Here is a 22,437-nt window from a genome sequence, read left to right on the forward strand (position 1 = left end):
AGTTCCAGCATTCACAAAATAAGGTCCAGGATTCACAAAATAAGGTCCAAGATTCACAAAACAAGTTCCAGGATTCACAAAATAAGTTCCAAGATTCACAAAACAAGTTTCAGGATTCACAAAATAAGTTCTAGGATTCACAAAACAAGTTCTAGGATTCACAAAAAAAAGTAAAATGAAACATGAAAAGAAAAAGGAAAGGAAAATGATACTTACCTGATCTATAACAAAGCCACGTGGTCCAAGGGTCTGTAAAGTCTGTCTTGTGACTTCCATCCATGGAGTGCACACCATAGCGTCACTTAAATAATGAGGAAATGCAATTAGTCAATATCTCTCACAATATAACTTTTATATTGTAAAATCAAATCAAAATCATATAACTTTTATATTGTAAAATCAAAGCAAAATCATTACAATTTAGTTTGTGCCGATTTTGATCTGCATACATAATCCAATAATTGCTGGTCACTGTAAGGAAGTGGTCGAGAGCCACTGCCACAATACGAGCATATAAATATTATTTAATCAACTAAAGTACTAAAGGTTCTGCAAGAAAAATATGATAATATTAAAAGAAGAAGGTTCTTACAGCGGTACACGACTCCATTCTAGTGCATCTTTTTTCACTCTATCTCTTAATACGTTCTTACCACATGTAATAATCTGATAGCACATCCTCAGTGCAAAACGCTTCACCTGAACTTCCTATAAATGTAAAAAAGGGAATAATAATGTGTTGCAAACTTATAAAAATTTATATTTATCAATGTATAAATAGAGTTCAAAAAGTAATCTTACAGAATATATGGTTATTGGACAATCACTTTTGTTCCTTTGTAATTCTCCAATATCTTCAATAAATAGATGCCATTATCTATTTCATCAGAAGTTAAGTTTGATTTTGGGATAAACACTTCGGGCGTCCACAGAATACTTCTCAGTGCTGGCACCTTTGGTTTAAAAAGCCGGATGAGCTTTTCTTTCTGTATGAACAAAAGAGAAATCAGTCTTTCTTAGCACAGGTATAAACAAAGGAAAATCATCTACTCAGACCTTGTTCAGTGAATCTTAGGACTTGTTTTGTGAAACTTGGTCGTGGTTTAAAATCATCTATTTTGCTCTTAATTTTATGAATCTCAGACCTTATCTTGTGAATCTCAGACCTTGTTTAGTGAATCTTAGGGCTTGTTCTGTGAAACTTGAAGGTGGTTTAAAATCATCTATTTTGCTCATAATTTTATGAATCTCAGACCTTATCTTGTGAATCTCAGGCCTTGTTCAGTGAATCTTAGGGTTTGTTCTGTGAAAATTTGGTCGTGGTTTAAAATCATCTACTTTGCTCATAATTTTGTGAATCTCAGACCTTATATTGTGAATCTCAGGCCTTGTTCAGTAAATCTTAGGGCTTGTTATGTGAACCTTAGTCGTAGTTTAAAAACATCTATTTTGGTCTTAATTTTGTGAATCTCACACCTTATCTTGTGAATCTCAGACCTTATTCAGTGAATCTTAGGGTTTGTTTTTGTGAAACTTGGTCAACATAAGTAGTTAAAGTGATAAGATTCACAAACCTTAAGTGTAGGCTTCACAAAATAAAGTCATACATTCACAAAGTCATTTCCTAGTAGAATCACAATAACACACATTTTCCTAAGCAAAATGGAAACAATAGACGTACCAAAGGTTGGATAAAACAAGAATAATCAACAGATCTGCCTTTCATAGGATGGATGATTTGCACTTTGCTATTTTTAGTTCTGAGGTCGATACAAATCAAAAAAGGTGGGCAGGAGGCGGAGACTATTGGAGCGCAAACCTGAAAAAGGACAAAAAGTAAACTGAATTAAAAAGACAAAAATGCAGTGAATAAAAAAGACAAAAATGAACTTAAGTTGAAATATAAGCAGACCAAAATCCAAGACTTACTAGTTGAACTGCAGAAACATCAACATTGGAGAGACACTAGGAACAAAAAAAAAAAAGATCAGTATGAGTAACGATTAGAAGTGAACATCATCTAAAATAGACTCAGAGAATTGGATAAAGTACAGGGTAATAAGACTAACACTTTCATTTCTATACGGCACAAATAAACAAGAAGGGGAAGTCCGGAATTTGAATATCTCAATACTATTTAAGATCTCACAATACACATCTATGACATGAGATGATATCCGATCGCCTTCAGGCACTGGCACACTCTTCAACTGGCTCCTAGTTAAAGTCTGACATTGACTTTGGAAAAGAAGCTCCGTTTCATCATATGATTCGCCAAGTATAAAATCTAATACTTGTTTCTCAACTTGATTCAAATCCCTAAAAACATTAAGATTTCTTTGCAAATAGGGCGATCGGATAACTTCAGCTGGAACTACAACCCTCCTCTTACCACGACCCGGAACATCCTCTTCAATTGGTAAGGGAGATAAGGGAAATGGGATTGCAGCAATAGCTGGGGTTTTGCAAGAAACACGGGCAATTGACTTTGCCAAATGACGTGGCGATCGACGAATATAGACATTACTGACAGATCGTTTACTGACAGATGTTTTATCGATTGTTGAAACAAGTGGAGTATCTGGTAGGCAAATAACATCATGAGTTGTCTTCCGTACCACAGTAGTAGGAGGAGTAGGAGGAGTAGCTGTTATCTCAATAATTGTAGGCTCAGTGACGTCCTTGTCAGGAAGAACATCATCCAGAGCAGCGTGAGAGGATGTGTTCCCTACCAAAGGAGTGGGCTCAGTGAAAGGAGGGATGACATCCACAAGGAGGGATGACACAACAGCATATGTGTCAGGCTCAGGCTCAGGTTGAGACAACAAATGGTCATCATCTGCTAGAAGCCTAAAGGATGGGTATTCTGCATTTGGTGGTGGTGAATGATGTCGCGCTATTGGTCTCAAAGCTTCACCCATCGCATCCAATTCCGCCAACAAATCAGCCTCAATCCACCCATAAAAATTATCCAGATTCTCCCCAGCTTTCTCCACATTCTCATGAATATCGTCAACCACTTTCTCAGCGATATTCTCATCCACAATGTCCGACACCTTTTCCTCATTCTTCACTTCGTTCACATTTTCAGCATCATCCTCTTGTTGAGATAACTTAAAACCTTCAGCTATGCCGTCTACAGCTGCAACTAGTTTCTTCACTGTTGTTGTTGAAGGTAGTTTGGAGGGAGCTTGACTAGCAAGTGATTTGAAATCCGCAAAAGTTTGAGCCATTGCCTTTGCAGAAAACGCAAGTTTTTGGACAAACTCACCAGTGCCTTCATTCCCAGGTAGCGGTAATTTTTCAGCGTCAGCTTCAGATGCTTTATCTTGAATTGTTGACTTGGAAGACTGACCGAGCTCAATCTTTGGAGGAGGAGGACACAACTGTGGAATATGGTGGTTGAAGACCATTGGAGGCTCAATAGAACCCCTGCCAAAAGTTTTCTTGTCCGAATTTTTGTCATTCAGTTCCTGCTTAACTCTCTTGGTTATAGCTTCTTTAGTCCAAGTTGAGAGCGTTGGAAATTGTCGAGTAACAAGGCGTGCTTTGTAAACAAAACGGTCAAGATAAATGAAAACCAACACCATAATAGGTCCACCAAACCAAATTTCTTTCAGCTTTTGGGTCTTCCACTCCTCCTTTTGCCAAGACTCAACTTGGCCAGCCAATTTGCGTTTGATGAAATTGCACCAGTTGAATTTGGAGATCAACTCAGTGTTTACCAAACTTTTAAGAAGTCTCAAACTAGCCCGATTGCCTACAACACCGCCTAAAAAAGCATTGAAGATATAAATGATGAAAGTGTGTTTGAAATCATCTCCACCATCTCTTTGTGTAAAGAGCTTTTCCATAATGTGTTTGACGTCAATGGAACTACCTTGGTATTGACTTCTGAACTCCTCCAAAAGAGACACATAAGAAGGGCACTTATCTCCAATTTTTGCTTCTTCCACAATGTTTGGACCCATTGGCAATCCCATGCACAGATGGATATCTTCCTCTAAAACAAGGAGTTTCCCATCACAAAACGATCCTGTATAGTGGTCATAATTTGAAACTAGCCAGTACGCCAACTGACCCGGAACAACATCTGTTTTAAGATGCAATAGAGAACCAAATACCATTTCTTGTATAGCTTCAATCTGCTTATCTGATGGTGGATTCTCCTTATTGTTGAGAAAGTGGTAAAGCCCAGAAGGAGACATCCGAGTCCTCAACACAGGCAGTCTGTCTTTGTAAATTCTTGTCTTTTTTGTAGGTGGCTTAGAGACTGGTTCGGTAGCTTCAGTAGGTGCTTCAGTAGAGTGGTGCAGTAGCTTCAGTACGTCCTCAGCACGTCGCTTCATCCTGGCTTGGCTTGATTCCTACAACTCGGTAAAACCTATTATTCACAAAGCAAAGGGAAATAAGTTCACAAAATAAAGAAACTTGGTCAGTAAGGTTTAGATTCTCAGACCTTGTTTTTGTGAATCTGAGACATTGTTCAGTAAATCTAAGGGCTTGTTTTGTGAAACTTGGTCATTATAAGTGGTTAAAATCATCTATTTTGCTCATACCTTTAATTGGTGTATTCACAGACCTTGTTTTGTGAATCTCAGACCTTGTTCAATGAATCTAACGGCTTGTTTTGTGAAACTTGGTCATTATTAGTAGTTAAAATCATCTATTTTGCTTATAACTTTATTTGGTGAATTCACAGACCTTGTTTTGTGAATCTCAGACCTTATTCAGTGAATCTAAGTCCTTATTCAGACCTTCACAAAATAAGTTCACAAAATAAGTTCCAGGATTCACAAAATAATTTCCAGGATTCACATAATAAGTTGCAAGATTCACAAAAGAAGATCCACAATTCACAAAATAAGGTCACAAAATAAGTTGGTCATTATAAGTGCATGGAAGAATATGTAAGAAAACAAATACAAAATTAAATAGAAAGTCAGAAGTAAAGAACATTGCATTATACATAGAAAAGTGATCCATGCAAATATTTAAAACAAAAGTACAACATTACATGATAATTTATGTTATCCAAAATGTTAAACTAAGACGTACGTAATTATACAGAAGGTTGACACTACTACGAAATTATACAAAATAACAAAAGGGCAAAGTTAAAACCTTAAAGTGCAAAGCCCTAGTTACACAGATAGTACATTACAAACAAGGGACAACTCTAGGCTATATATACAATCATCAGAGGTAAGTCAATAAAAGATATATCTCTACGAGTGAGTAGTAAGTCACCAGCAATGCCAATAGCTATATCTCGTTCTTCACTCGGCGTAGCTTTTAAAACAATCAATGACTCATTAACTGCACTGCGTGCAGCATCATCAAGAGCATTGAGATGAGTACTCTGAGATGGAATTTTTGCTTGCATATAATGCAGTATGAATGTGGCAATCATATTCTCCGTCATGAAACATTTCCATGTTTGAAAGACTATGCTAGGACCCCTACGAATAGTCCGAACACCATTCATATCATTTATGTCTACAGAAAGCCAATATGCCAAGGTGACCCCAGGTGCACTTTTGTGTATCAGAAATAGTTGAGCCCAATTTCGACAAACGAGCGCCATATTTGCTTTATCTTCCTTATGATTAATTTTTAAGAAGATTTTGTCCATAAGATCTTCATTATTGAAAACAGAATGACATGCTTGATAGTGACGGCCAGGCACTATAACTTCCTTTAACGGCGAAAAAGAGAAATCCATAGCTGTTTGTTTTTCAGTGACATAAAGTGCGCGAAATGACTTTTGATCTTCGTCAAGAAGATTAACAACACAACCATTGCACCAAGGTGTCATACTTGTCTATGAAACAAGTGAAATACAAATATTAGATAAACAAAAGAAATGTGAAAATACAAAACACAAATTCCTAGGTAGTAGGACTAACAAGCTGGGAAAATAAACAAATGTGAAGGAGATTCTCAGACCTAGGAAGCACAAATTCCTCACAAAAAGGTTTAGATTGTCAGACCTTGTTTAGTGAATCTCAGACCTTGTTTTGTGAAACTTGGTTATTATAAGTGGTTAAAATCATCTGTTTCGCTCATTCCTTTATTTGGTGAATTCACAGACCCTGTTTTGTGAATCTCAGGGCTTATTCAGTGAATCTAAGGGCTTGTTTTGTGAAACTTGGTCATTATAAGTGGTTAAAATCATCTATTTTGCTCATACCTTTATTTGGTGAATTCACAGACCCTGTTTTGTGAATCTCAGACGTTATTCAGTAAATCTAAGGGCTTGTTTTGTGAAACTTGGTCATTAAAAGTGGTTAAAATCATCTATTTTGCTCTTTTCTTCTTAATTTGTTTCCCTGCTTCTTTGTAATCTCAGACCTTATTCAATGAACACTCAAGCAACAACAACAGAAGACAAAGTAGCTAGTGTAATTTATGTAAAACTCTGTAATTATGCAAACCTTTGAATAATCGCAGACCTTATTCAATGAGAACTCAAGCAACAACAACAGAAGTAAGACTAAGTTTGAAGATAATATAACAATAAGCTACTGGTTTCACAAATTTACCTCCTAGATTCACAAAATAAGTTCTAGGTTTCACAAAAGCAGGTAAACCAAATCTTAACAAACAGATGACAAAAATTAAGGCCAAGTTTGAAGATAATATAACAATAAGCTACTGGTTTCACAAATTTACCTTCTAGATTCACAAAATAAGTTCTAGGTTTCACAAAAGCAGGTAAACGAATCTTAACAAACAGATGACAAACATTAAGTCCAAGTGAAAAATGAACAATAAAAGTGAAACTTCAATTCAAAGAAGTTTATAACCTAAAATTTAACTAATTAATGAAGTTTATAACCTAAACAATAAGCAGGTAAACATGAAATCGGCCATAACTAACAATGAACAATAACAATGAAACTTCAATTCAAAGAATAATTAAGCAGATAAGGAATGCATAAAAATCGATGGAAGTCGAATGAAGGAAAATAGTGAAACAAGAGCAAAACTCCTTAATTAACCTAATTAATGAAGTTTATAACCTAAAATTTAACTAAATAAGCAAAAAAATCAAAATCTAGTAAAGAAATAGAAAGGAACATACGAAAAAGCGGAGAAATCGACTGCAATTGATTTTATACGTTCCTACTGTGTGCGATTATGCTGACAAAGCGATCAAAACCTGCATAATAACAACAATAATTTGACGAACAAAATAAGTTTGGAAATTAAACTGAAAAATACAGAATGAAAGGAAGATGAATCGAAACTTAAATTAGTAGATCGAAAATACCTAATTTGTGATGATAATGCAGTACAAAACCTCAGCTCACTGATAACGGAGGTCGAAAGCTAAAGATAATGGCGGTTGGAAAGCTCAGTGATAATGGCGGACGGAAAGCTCAGTGATAATGGCGGACAAAGATGCTTTGAAGAGAGAGAAAGAGTGTTATTCAAGGAAATGCGTAAATGAATGGTTATTCAATGAAATGTGCGTGTGTTTGTTGGAATTAAATAGGGGACACGTGGCATCATCTTATGAGTCTATAATATTTATATCCAATGGTTTACAATGAGTTCAGCTGCCTCACCCTAAAAAGGGTGCCTCACGAGATTCAATTTCTATATATATATATATATATATATATATATATATATATATATATATATATATATATAGAGAGAGAGAGAGAGAGAGAGAGAGAGAGAGAGAGAGAGAGAGAGAGAGAAAGAGAGAGAGAGAGAGAGAGAGAGAGAGAGAGAGAAGGGTTCTAGTAAGTCCTTCATATATTATAAGTCCCTAAGTCTTCATCTAAGCCTTTAGATGAAGGGAATAAAGGGATGAGATTGTCTCTCAATAAATGGCCACAAATTAATCCCGTCTAATTAACTCCCTTAATCCTTCAAACAACTTAAACATTCAGCCTCTCCTAATCCTCTCTCATTATCCCACACTCCTACTCTCCCTCTATCTCTCTTTTCTCTCAAATTCCCAACAAAATAAACACCCAAAAATAAACCCGCTTCCCAACCATTCCTCCCTCAAAACAAATTCAGACCACCCCCACCATCTACACAACCACCACCCCACCATCGTCCCTTCCTCCCTCCTCACCGCCACACACCACCACCATCTCGTCCCTTCCTCCCTCCTCATCGCTACACACCGACCACCCTCCTTCCTCATCCTGACACCACACCCACCACACCACCAACCAACCACCCTCCTTCCTCATCCCGACACCACACCCTCCTTCCTCATCTGACAACACCACGCCACACCACCACCGACACACACCCACCACGCTACACCACCTGCCGCCACTGCCTCATCCTCACTCACCAACACCGCCGCACTCGTCCACCATACCACGACCGCTGACGCACGTGACCACCGCACTGAAGACGCACCAACACCGCCGCACTCGTCCACCACCCTCACACAGATCTATTTTTTTTCTTTTTTTCATATTTTTTTCAGATCTATTAGTGGTGGTGTCGGGTTGTGGGGTACGTGAGGAGTCTATTGATCGAATACGAAAGAGAGGGAGGGGGGGGGGGGTGAATTGAGTATTAAAAACGATGACCTCTTTTTCGAAATATATGATGTAAAATTAATTATTTGATTTTATTGACTAAAATCAACTAATTAATTATACTAATAAGCGCAAAATCGAAATAACAAAAATAAAGAGAGAGAGAAAGAGAGACACACAGGATTTTTGAAGTGGTTCAGTTTCACAAGTCGAAACCTACGTCCACTATTCTCGATTAATAATTTTTAGTACCTTTCTACGGATTACAAAAATTATCAATCCACTCGTATAATCAACTATATGATTATAACTCAGATTGAGTATCGCTAAATACTCTAGGTTGCTCTTACGTTAATAAGAAAAGTACAACGATAAATACTAATCTCACGTTATGCGAGTGAGTATACTATCTTTGTGCACTTAGTATCCTATAACGATTTTTCTTCGAGTGATTGACAAAATTGATGTGCATTTTTTGTATAAGCAAATTGTAAAATAAGAATTAAGGCTCAAATAAATTTTGCTTAAATATTTTTTTCTTTGAAAGTGTATATGTGTGTCACTTTTAAATGATGAAGGAATGAGAGTATTTATCGTTGTAGAGAATTAGGGTGTAGGAATATTCTGGAATGTATAAAACCCTAAACGACTTGACGAACAAGTAAGAGGCAAGGGTAGGAGGAATCGGCCTCCTAGGGTTTCGGCCACTAGGGTTCGGCCGGCCCATTCGGTCCCTCTTGCTTCCATAGTCCACAATCAATCGAGATAGAATTCAGTTAAAACCCTAGGTTGCATGACGACATAAATATCGTGTTACAAACCGATAGTTTATTCAACTTTGTAACACCCTCATATTCAGAGGAGCCTTAACTAGGCCTTCCTCAGCATATAAGGGCATTACCATCTCGGTTTCCCGAGGGCAGTAATAATCAAACGTCGATAAAAGAATTATTATGTTATATTACAAGTGATTTAAAACCAACTAAAGATACAAACGATACAACTCAAGGACTACTCGCTACAACTATCAAATCTCGTGAGGACTCATCCCTGCTCGGACTCCAGCTATCCACGATATCAACACCTGCTAAGACAGACTGCTTACCATAAGGGATCAAGGCAGACACATAGACAACAAGACAACCACACAAGGTCCGTACTGAGAAAAGGCACAACATAGCCAACAACATCTAACAATACAATCCAACACAATCAGTCACACGCACCAATACACCCACTCCAACCAATCTTTATCACCGACTGTCCACTGGACCAGCCCTGCCAGTGGGGGACCGCAGCCGTACCCACCAAATCCCCGCTCATCATACCGAGTGATAATCCTGTCCCATTAATGTGCACGTCCCCTTCCGTGGCGGGTTCCACGAAGGGCGAAACTAGGGCGTGAAGCCACTCCCGCAAGTGACTCCACTCAGCCGAGAACGCATCTCGAGAACCAGAGAAAAACAATCACAATTACAATACAACAGCAACATCCGTCTGAATCAATCAACAATCGACACACTAGACTATCCACAGAAACTGAGAAGGCGAACCTACCTTTAAGCAACTGCAACCCATCCATGCCAACATACGACATATCCAGCAACCAAGCAAAGTCTATAACCACAACACAACATCTATTACTACCAAGCAAACCCTAACTGCAAAGATGAGGATACGGATAATGATTATGACATACCTATAAGGAGAAACCCGGCAAAAGACCGCTACCCGACTCAAGTGACGCTCTCCTAAGGCACAAGAACCTTCAAAGGGCTTCCATGAGGGTTTTAAGGTGAATGGAAGGGAAAGAGGCGACCAAAGGATATGAGGAATGAGGCGGAAAATGATTTGCGGATTTAACAAAATGCGATTAAAACCCTCGCTGAAAACTCGATACTCGATCGAGTACCCCACATACTCGATCGAGTGACCCCCTACTCGATCGAGTGACCTAGCTACTCGATCGAGTAGCCCCTACTCTATCGAGTATCACTCTTAACACGTAACCCGAGATAATTTTAGCACGCACTTCTAAGACTCTTCTCGCTCCCAAGGTCAGTCAACGCTGGTCAAAGGGTCTCTAAAAGGGCGGGTATTACAGTCTTCCCCCCTTAAAAAGAACTTCGTCCCCGAAGTTCAACTCACCTATCTCACCACACAAGACACGGGAAATACACGACATCACAATTCTTCCTACTCAAGTCATTAATCCCCGGAAATACCATCCCCCATGTCATCATCATCACCGTCTAACGCTCTATTCAAATCGACTCTTACAACTATCATACAAACATTATCATCATCAACTGTCACTCCATATGTATACATCAACTCTTACAAACTATCATATATAAAACATCAACCTCGAAATACGAACCAGCACAAACAACCATCACCCATCATATGATAACAACTATAAACCCGAAACATATCTCATATCAACTTCATGCTGCACAACTAATACCACCATGTTATTCGACAACGCGATTCTATTACGACACATTGCAACTATCTCTTTATGACCGTCCTTTAAAACATACTATCACATTCACTTCAATGAACTAAAGTAGCCACTTACACTTCATATAAGCAATGTGATCAAAGTACTAGAAAATTTTGTAATTAGACAACAAAGTATTATAAACGAACAACAACATAAATTTAAAATCAGCCTTTTTATTTTGCGACATTACTATTCCCCTCTAAAAAGAAACTTCGTCCCCGAAGTTCACCAGCAAAATTACCACACATATTACCTATTACTTGCATCGTAACATAAATTAGAACCATATTATTTATTATGGACATTACTCACTAAGTATATACTCGTTAAATTAGAAATCATACGCAAACCACCAGAATAACTAGCCGCCGTCGATAAAGTACGTTAATATCGTATGCACAAGCGTATGAAAAGATGTAGCTCCGGCGAATAGATCGTAATATGGCGGATGTAATATTAAAGCAACAAGAAACCATCACCACTTCACTATTTGTTACGAATATGCATATAAAACTCAAGCACGACTTCTAACATACGAAATTAACGGTTCAAAGGTGTTATTACGCACTAATAACTACGTTAAACATCAAACTTGCAATTATAGAATAGTTGAATACTTTTAATTTTCGAAAACCTCCTGTAACAGTGCTACTCGATCGAGTATGTAGCGGTACTCGATCGAGTGCCATGCTACTCGATCGAGTGTCTTGGCTACTCAATCGAGTTGCCCAAAGATCAGAACGCTTTATTTCTTTCTTTCCTGCAGCAACTCGATAGAGTACGGGGTACTCTGTCGAGTACCTACATGCCAAAATGCCTTATAAAACCTGTCATAAACCAACACATATATACATAGCCGTCACATAACTTGAGTCGGGATGACTTCCCGACCCCCAAAATCATTCCTGCAACAAAGACAACTAGCAATTCCGGCCTTATGGCCAACAATACAAGTCCATAATCAAAGTTTCGATGAAAACAACTATCAATATCTAACCACACTACCAACATCTACTACCAACGACCATAAACAAAGATAGAAACAAGGAGCATCACTCCTCCTGCTGCTGCTGCTGCTCAACCATTACCTCATCACCACCACCGCCTCCAGACGTACCCGCTCCCAATGAACCAATGCCTGCATCCACTCCTGCTGCGGCTCCCGGACTCACATACCATGGGGTCAAGCCACCGTAAGCAAAGGACTGAGGTGTCCCCCACGTCGACTGATCCACCCCATAAGAGTGGAAAACCCCACTGTAGTCCCCAACTCCATTCCACCAAACCGGATGCGGTCCCTCGGTCCCTATCCCCTGAGTGTACGCCATCTTGTGCATGTTCCTGAGTGTCAAAGTAGATGACACTCTCTCTGCCAAGTAGCTAGATCGCGTCTCCGGGGTGTCGAGGTAAGGGTAGCACGGAAAAGGATGCTGTTGCTGCTGTGGTGCTGTCGGTCGTGACCTAGTCTCCGCTGTCCTCTCCCTCACTCGACGGGGTCCCCTCCCCAACCTGGGCCTCTCCACCACCACCACCGACCCATTCTCGCCCTTCTTCAGCTCGGGCATCACCTTGAGAATCGCATCATCGATGAGGTAGGTCTGCAACCGGCGGGGCACGTCATCATCATCCTCCTCCTCGTCAGAGTCAACAGCTGTCACCATCGGCTCTAGAGGCTCGGTCGGTGGAAGGTGCTCAGGAGCCGGAATCCCCATCCAACTCACGCCCCATACCCTCCAAGCTAGGCTACCGTCAACCAAAGTTCTCAACCACTTCAGGTCGAGATAGTAGTCACGGTCCATAGTAGGCACTGGGGTAGCCAGAGGCACATACTCCAGAGAAGCCTCAAAGGAGGTTAGCTTTTCAGCTAACCGAGTGGCGATAGCGCCACAACTTAAGTACCGGGAAGAGGCAGTAGCCATCAAGGCAAGGGCAACACAGACGATGGAAGGAGAATTAAAGACCACTTTCCTGGCCCGCTCCGGGTTGAGGTAAGACATCAAAAGCAAAACCTCATGGTTGTTCAGCTTACTAATGTCCGGTCGATCATAAAGGAGGTTCGAAAGAGAACGGAGAAAGACCCTCAAGGTAACATGTTGAACGTCATTAATCAACATGTTACTTGAGGTGGGAGCTGGCTTTCCGGTCAGGCAAGGCATTAGACGACAGACACCGCACTCGGCAGGAATATCAATGATAGAGTCCTTGGGAGGCTTGGCCAACCCAAGGTGAGAAGCAAAAAGGTCCATAGTCAACAGAAAACTGGTGTTCATCAACCTAAACTCAACGGTTTGGGCAGCGGGGTCATAGTTAAAGGAGCTCATAAACTCCAAAGTAAGGAATGGGTAGGAATGTTTCCTCAGCCTATACAAACCCGTAAATCCCAAAGTCTCAAATATATGACGGACATCCGTCTCTATTCCCAAATCCTCCAACAGTGTAGTATCTATACACCTCGTCGGTCTCATTTTGCGTTTTTTCAAAACTACAAAACGCTCTCGCTGTTTGAAATCTACAAACACAACAGAAGGGTACTCCGGAACTGCAGGTACCACGGGTCCATTCCCTTCCCCAATCTCAGGTTGTGTAACCCTCCCCCGTTTACTCTGACGGGTCCCTACGTTCGGTCTCAGCATCTGTTTCAGCATATAACTTTAAACAAACTTGCATAAACATGTAAAGCATATACTTCACGTAATTTGGAATTTATATACTCAGCTAAGTACACCAACTCATCAACAAGTTCGACATGTGAAGCACATAATTCATGCCATTAACTTTGAATACTCAGCTAGGTACACACATTCACCAACAGTTTCCCCAATTTGATATATAACCTTAGTTTGTAGCTACTCATAAACCATAGTTGTAAAAAAAAAATTATCATAGTGAATACACATGCTCAACATCTTCTAACATCCTAGCATGATTCTAAGGTTACTCCATACACACTCCTAATAACATGTGAGGCATTCGTACTAACTCATGGAAAAGTAATTTAGGACACATTATCATCATCTTCAATATTAGAAACAAATAACTCAGTTAAACTTGTCAGACGGTCTCTACAGCTGTAATTATTTTGACATATTCTTCATGAATTAACATCACTACTATCATATTGAAGTTCAACCTTTACTTAAACAGTCATATACAACCCCAATTTTCAGATATAACAAACGAATTTCCACTTGGGGCACTATTAAGACGGAGTTTTAAGGCAACTTTTTAAAGTGATAATCATCAAAATTCACTCTTCAACATGATATAAACAATATATAGTACTCAATTCCATCATCTAATCATTGTAAAACAATCAAAATTCAATTTCCATTTTTGTAAACCCTAGAAATTTCGGTTTCAATTTGGCAATTTCTAGTCTATTTTACAGCAATTAATCACCAATAATCAAGAGAGGGGATCATGTGAATCATATTACAACAATTAAAAGCAACAAATTGATCATATGAATCGAAATTTTCAGGTTATACACTCATCCTCAACAAATTTAAGGCATAAAAACAAGTAAATAAGGAAGAAATCATACCTTGATTAAGTAGAAAAGTAAAGAAATGAAATCAAACAGAGAAACAACCCCAAGAATCACCACCAACACAAGATGAGGAAAGGTTTTGAGAGGAAATTTTTAGGCTTAGGGTTCGAATTATAGGGAAAGAATGAGAAGAATTAGAAAGAATAGGGGTTTTAAGAAAGCCGCAAGATTTGCTGTACAGTAACCTACTCGATCGAGTGTCTAGGGTACTCGATCGAGTACCACCCTACTCGATCGAGTAGGCGCTATTTCATCGAGTATCTGCATAAATTTTTCCACATCCCGACGTCATAGCTTCCTAACTAGATCGAGTGAGGTCTACTCGGTCTAGTAAACACTCGCACTCGGTCAAGTATGGTTAAGTACGCGGTCAGAAGTACGGAGTAAATCGAAGATTCCTGCAAAAACAACATCGCATGTCGATTCCAAACTAAGTTCGGAATTCGGCACTAATTATCACGCTCGTTCACGCATTACCATTATTACTCAAGCATAACGTATCGTCTCAACAAATAAGGTTTATTCCACCTTACGCTACACAAATTACCCAACTCGGTTTACCTGCTACCGAGTCACTCATAAGCTTAATCACGTAATCTCATCATACTTTAAACTTGTCTTAACACATTACTACTAAGCTCGAGTTCATATCGACATGAATCATATAATTAACATTAATTCATTCTTTCACATATCATAGAAATGCATACTCTTCATAACAAACTGATCTATCATGTTGCAAATTCAATCATAAGCAAATCATCTTACATAAATCGATTGTCACGCAGCGAAAAATTCCAACCAATAACAAGGCATATACACATTACTATATGCTATGTTTCGTATTATAACTCAACAATTCTATAACTATTATCATTGAAATTACGGTAGGGTTTATAAACTCGTATATAACTACCGTTATTATCAACTTAAAGCTAACACCAACATGCTCACTCTTCTATTATAGCATACACTTCCACATTTCCACGCATTTCTATCGAATAAACTTTTGTCACGTATTCCGGAATCATCATACAAGCTCGTTAATCAAGCCAAAACTTCACTAAGCATCATCCAAACGCAACCATTATACTCATCTCTATGTTAGCAAAGACTCGACCCCAGATAACTCCGACACTATTAACATACACATCATAGATATACACACAGACTCCACATTCCCATACCATGTGACTGGCTTAAGTATCATGGGGCCAAGATTTTGAAATGAGGGCGCCTACTCACCCAAAACCTAGCATCAGCTGGGGCTCCCATTACACATACACCAAGTTCATTTTATTAGACTCACTACGTTCATTATTTTCTTTTGTTACATGTTCCAAAACCGTCGCTCTGATACCACTTTGTAACACCCCCATATTCAGAGGAGCCTTAACTTGGCCTTCCTCAGCATATAAGGGCATTACCATCTCGGTTGCCCGAGGACAGTAATAATCAAACGTCGATAAAAGAACTATTATGTTATATTTCAAGTGATTTAAAACCAACTAAAGATACAAACGATACAACTCAAGGACTACTCGCTACAACTATCAAATCTCGTGAGGACTCATCCCTGCCCGGACTCCAGCTATCCACGATATCAACACCTGCTAAGACAGACTGCTCACCATAAGGGATCACGGCAGACACATAGACAACAAGACAACCACACAAGGTCAGTACTGAGAAAAGACACAACAAAGCCAACATCATCTAACAATACAATCCAACACAATCAGTCACACGCACCAATACACCCACTCCAACCAATCTCCATCACCGACTGTCCACTGGACCAGCCCTGCCAGTGGGGGACCGCAGCCGTACCCACCAAATCCCCGCTCATCATATCGAGCGATAACCCTGTCCCATTAATGTGCACATCCCCTTCCGTGGCGGGTTCCACGAAGGGCGAAACTAGGGCGTGAAGCCACTCCCCCAAGTGACTCCACTCATCCGAGAACGCATCTCGAGAACCAGAGACAAACAATCACAATTACAATACAACAACAACATCCGTCTGAATCAATCAACAATCGACACACTAGACTATCCTTAGAAACTGGGTAGGCGAACCTACCTTTAAGCAACTGCAACCCATCCATGCCAACATACGACATATCCAGCAACCAAGAAAAGCCTATAACCACAACACAACATCAATTACTACCAAGCAAACCCTAACTGTAAAGATGAGAATACGGATGATGATTATGACATACCTATAAGGAGAAACCCGACAAAAGACCGCTACCCGACTCAAGTGACGCTCTCCTAAGGCACAAGAACCTTCAAAGGGCTTCCATGGGGGTTTTAAGGTGAAGGGAAGGGAAAGATGCGACCAAAGGATAGGTGGAATGAGGCGGAAAATGATTTTCGGATTTAACAAAACGCGATTAAAACCCTCGCTGAAAACTCGATACTCGATCGAGTACCCCACATAATCGATCGAGTGACCCCCTACTCGATCGAGTGACCTAGCTACTCGATCGAGTAGCCCCTACTCTATCTAGTACCACTCTTAACACGTAACTCGAGATAGTTTTGGCACGCACTTCTAAGACTCTTCCCGCTTCCAAGGTCAGTCAACGCTGGTCAAAGGGTCTCTAAAAGGGCGGGTATTACAAACTTAAATTCTTATTAATTAATTCCAATTAAATAAATACTCTCTTATTCTTATAAATCTTTAAAAATATATTTTCCTAAAATTAACGCATCATTTTTGTCTAGCAATGAAGTTATGGCTATGAGGTCATAACTTCACTAACCTTTAAATCAAACAAAGTAAAACCATTACCGGACGACGACCTATACTACTAATCTTCAGTAAATCTTTAGTAAACGAATCGTCTCTTCACAAGTCTCTCATCTTGAGTCTCGTGGTTGTTATTTGGTCTTGATTTTGGACATTACGATTAAATGTCTTTGAAGTAAAACCTCCTTGGTCCAATACTTCAAGCTTGCGTCATTGTAATTGTTCCTTTCTATATTAAGACTTAAGCACACAATTACACGCATATGTTTATAATATTAAGTCCACATACAAATCATTACTGTCATTATAAAAAACAACTAATTAGGACTAAAGGTCCACCAAATTCCCCCTTTTTGATGATGACAAGTCTCCTATGATTTGTGTCTAAGTCTAGTTCCCCCTCAACATAATACTTCCTAAATTATAGAACAGTTGAGCGCAGAAACTAATAATCTGTCCAAAGTTATAACTATAGAACGCCTTGAGAGAATTAACTTGAGACGGTCACAAATCATAAAAATAATTCCCTCTCTTGGCATCATTGAAAATATGAGAACAAACATAAAACAACTAGAATAATATATTATGAGACAAGAATTAATCATGAAAAACATATTATATTAAACGCAAACTAGTTCTTAATTAGCATAATAATATTATAAACCTGCAATCATATAAGGAATAAAATGCGAAATTGAAAAGCTAATATCCATAAGAATGGATTTTTATTGTGAGCAAAGGAATTAAAAAGATAAGGCTAGGTTGGATGGGTATGGCGAGGTGGTCAAGGGTAGTGTAGACTCGGCGGTTGTGACCTAGGACGGGTCCGATATTCCAAGTCCTCGAGTCGCGCTTGACAATGGTCTAGGAGTGCAGCTTGAGCAGTCAATCGAGTGTCGAAATTACCAATCCTCAAAGTCATAGCTTTAACTGCTTCATATATCGTTTGTATTTCAGACCTCATCTCCTTTCCAGATTGTAAAAGCTCATCACCAAACTTAACCAAACTATCCAAACCTTCCCTCATATCAGTAGACTCGGAGTGTGTTCGCACGGCGGCTTAAGAGCACTATCGATTTTCGTGTCAAACCTTGTCAACACGGTATTTAGATGCGCCGGGCTAATACTACTTGGTCCACTAGTATCAACTCTTCTTTCCTTTTTAAAAAGCTCAAACAACTCACCTAATTTCTTGTCTTGCTCATTAATCCTTCCAAGAATAGAAGTAAAATTTGATTCCATCTTAAAATCCAACATCTCAAAACTCACATTGCTTTTTCCTCCTTTTTTTCCTTTTTCTCCTTTTGATTCAAAACATAATTCCGGGCCATTAATAATGAGCTTCATATAAGATAAATAAAGATCGCTCATGTCGTCATTGGTTATAACTCCATAACTATGCTTCCCAATAACTCATTTCTTCTCTAAAATTCGAGAGATCCAATTCCCATAAGGCAAACTTAAAGTAGAAGCTAAATCATCCATCTTAGCCGTTACACTAGCTTGTATAATTTTATGAAACACAAGCATAGGTAGACTAACCTTTTCTCCTTCAAGCCAAGCCTTCATAATAATCATCTCATGAACCCTGAATTTATCTCTACCTTCTTTGCGAGGCACAATGGTAGTCCAAAGAAAGTTAAAAAAGAACCTCAAAGTTGGCGACAATTTAGTTGTTAAAATAGTCTCAGACGAAGTCGCATCTTGTTTGAAATACCGTTTCACTATTAACCTATCATCAGGTGACATACTTCCCCATTCTACGCTTAGATTAATTTTGATTCCTCCTCCAGGAACTCGAGCCAAGTCGCAGAAATCACCAGGTGAGACACGTATGGATGTCTCATTAACCACAGCAAGTAAATTTCTTTCCTTAAATTAAATAGTAGCATAAAATTGATATACTTCAATAGGAAAGACAGGACCACTTACAGCAACAATATTTCCCCATCCTTGATCTTTGAGAAAATTCCTGAAGAACCCAAGTACTTTATATTTCTTTAACCAATCAATCGAATATACTCGTCCTGCGTGAATGCGATATTAAGCAACTTGATTGATATTCCTTCGTTCTACTTGAGTTAATCGAAGATTATTCAGTCCATTATTAGCGTAATCATCCATATGTTGTGCGTAAAGAGTACGTGAAGAACCATCTTGAAGTATATAGTTCTCAGTCTTTGAACTTACCTCAATTTCCGAAACCAACTTTCCCTTACCTTTAACCAATTTTCGTCGCTTCTTGTCGTTGTCGGGTAGGTCGGCGGACCGGGGGGACCGAGGTGTCTCGGGTGGCGTGACGGAGCGGGTGGTTCTTGGCGGTGATTGGGTTACCTTCTTTCTAATAACAACATGTTTCTTGGATTGAAAACGGGTTGTAGGTTGATTTGTGTGGACATGGCCCACCTGAAGGTCCGGTTCGATCTGCGGACGTGTAGCGGTCTTTTTGAAATCCACACTCGGCGGCGTAAAGGTGCTTTCGACCGGATCGTTTTTTGATCGATCGGTTTCGTCTCGGTAAGGGTCTCGAAACGATTAGAGATGTTCGGAGTCGCCACCAAGCATTTGTGGGATGCCTGGAACCCGTTCGAATTCCACTTTATACCTCGGTCAAATCGAAGCATAAAGCAGCGTTTTGACATAGGTACTAAAGATAAGGAAATCGTCCCTCTTTAGCATCCTATCTCTAGAATGACTCTCGTATGCCCTGGATAAGGTTGTCCACTATCCAAAGTTTCTGAGTAAGAGGCGAAGGTACGTAATGGGAAGCCCTTTAATCAGACACCCAATCCCGCCCGCGTTTAGCGGCCTCTACTGATCGATCTTGGTTGGTTGAATGCAAAAGTTGATAAAACGGTTTAAATGCATGAATGCGCATCCAATGATTTAAACCTAACATGTGAGAGCTTTCTAAGTCGGTTGATTTAATCCAAGTATCAAGTATAAGATGTCGAGTTGGATTAATGATTGATTTGCATGCAAGACGGAAATTAAACATCCATTTACCGTATTAGGTTTAGGGTGCATAACATGATCCATTTGTCTTCATAAGACATTTTGCAAATGTGGGTTGAATAGTCATCTGATCCGTCCTATATCCGGGTTAAACGAAGTCGTGATCGTCCTAGATTAATGCTGGAAGGGAACAGGCCCTGTACCAGACGGCTATAAGAGGCGCGAGCCAGCCGGCGGTATAAGGGGCCTCCCTCTGGTTTTGAAATGAGAAAGAAAAGGCCTGCTTGAGGCGCGGGTTAGCCAACGGTTGTATGCCGTGTTCTGACTGTTTAGAAAACGTTATGAAACGTGTTAAAAGTGGGTATTTGAACCCGGTTTTATTTTGAAAGGGTCGTTTAGACCGCATTTGTTGATTTGAAGAACTAGACTCGAATAATCATCATTATTTGATAATATTCGGTGTCGGGCTCGGTTTTGACAAGCTTGACATGAATAGTTTTGAAAATGATTATAGACTAATTGTTTTAAGTCCATTTTGAATGTAATTAGTCGGTACTCATCATCGTACCCGGGTTAAAATCCGGCATGGTATGTAGAACCAAGGATGATTTCGTGTTGGTGACCAATATGTTTGTTTGAAAATGTAAAGAAATGAAATAAAAGGCTTTAAAATACCTTCTAAATGTCGTTAACCAAATATTATCACCGAAACACGGATTTAACCGTCATGGTATGAAGAACCAAGGGTGAAAAATGCTTTATGGTTAAAACATGTGAAATGAAACAAAAGGGTTTCGAAAATACTAGAAATGGTAAAAACCGATTACAAATATGAAAAATGGGTTAAGGGAAATGACGAGAACAAACACGGTTGATCTCTGGTCTGAGTACCCCATTTAGGCGCGAGCCAGTTGGCGACCTAAGGGGCTTCTGCCTCAGACCAAAAATCGGTTTTGGCTCGTTTATTCCATGTTTTGGTTCATGTTATGCATGTTTTAGCATGTTAAAGTCATGAAACAAATGAAAACATAATAAAAGAGGATTTTTACACCCTCATACTTACATGTTTGGTTATGGTGAGTGACCGACGTAAGTGTAACAACTTGTTTGATCGGAAAAAACTCGGTTTAAAACCGTTTTGGTAAGTAAAAGAGTGTTTTAAAAGTTTAGTGATGGTGTAGTGGTCAAAGTGGTCGGACAAGTGGTTTAATGCACGATGACGGTACCAAACAATGTGTAAGGCTCGTGTTTACGATCGGTAGGTCGTAAACACGCGTCGGATTGTGACTTTAGAAGTCGAGTCGAGAATTTTAAGGGAGAAAAGAGGGGGGCGGACACTCGCGTAAGTCTCAAATGGGTGGCATTTGAGGGGTATTTATAGGAGAATGAGTGGTTGTGTGAGTTTTGAGCGACGTGGCCACCTGGGCTGCTCAAAGAGGCGCGAGCCACGTCGCGGCACTTCGAGTTGTGTTGTCACTATCACAACAAACGCAATCATGATTTGTTCTATCCTCGGTTTTGTAGTCACGTGTTTGGTTCTTGACCATTCATGAATCCGGGAAAACATAGTATAGAAGGCTTGAGATATTTTGTTTTTGTTGTTGACTCGGTTTGACTCGTTGTTGGAGTCGGGATTTTGAATTTTCGAGTCGGTTTTTGGCTCGGTGTCGGTTTTGACTCTAGTTAGTGTCATCGCGACCCCGTCGTTGTGCATTAAACACTCCAGGTATTTTTGAAATGTTTTGTTTTCGAAATCGTTTTAAGTTTTCCGACGTAAAGTTGTACACAAACTGTCGATCAAACGCTGCGATCCCAAAACATGTTGTAGTCCAATAATCATCGGGTGTTTGTTGGAGTCTCAGAGATCTTGGGTATCTCTGAGCCCCACTTTGACTGAGGCTTGGACAGGGAGAAAGTTAAAGTAGAGTCCCCAGGTCAATCGAAGATTACAACCTGAAGACCCAAGCGACGTCGAGGCGGCTCGAAAGGATTCGGGCCAAGGACATGCCGTCGGGAAGGGCGACGCCAAGGCGACTCGAGGGCACGAGTCAAGGACCTGTCGTCGGGAACAGTTTAGAGTCTGTCGACTGTCCGTGCGGGTCGTTTAAAGTCCGTTAGACTACGTATGAAGGCTCGTCAGCCATAAGAA

The sequence above is a fragment of the Silene latifolia genome, chromosome 2 (genome assembly GCF_048544455.1).
Source record: "Silene latifolia isolate original U9 population chromosome 2, ASM4854445v1, whole genome shotgun sequence".
NCBI classification, from domain to species: Eukaryota; Viridiplantae; Streptophyta; class Magnoliopsida; order Caryophyllales; family Caryophyllaceae; genus Silene; species Silene latifolia.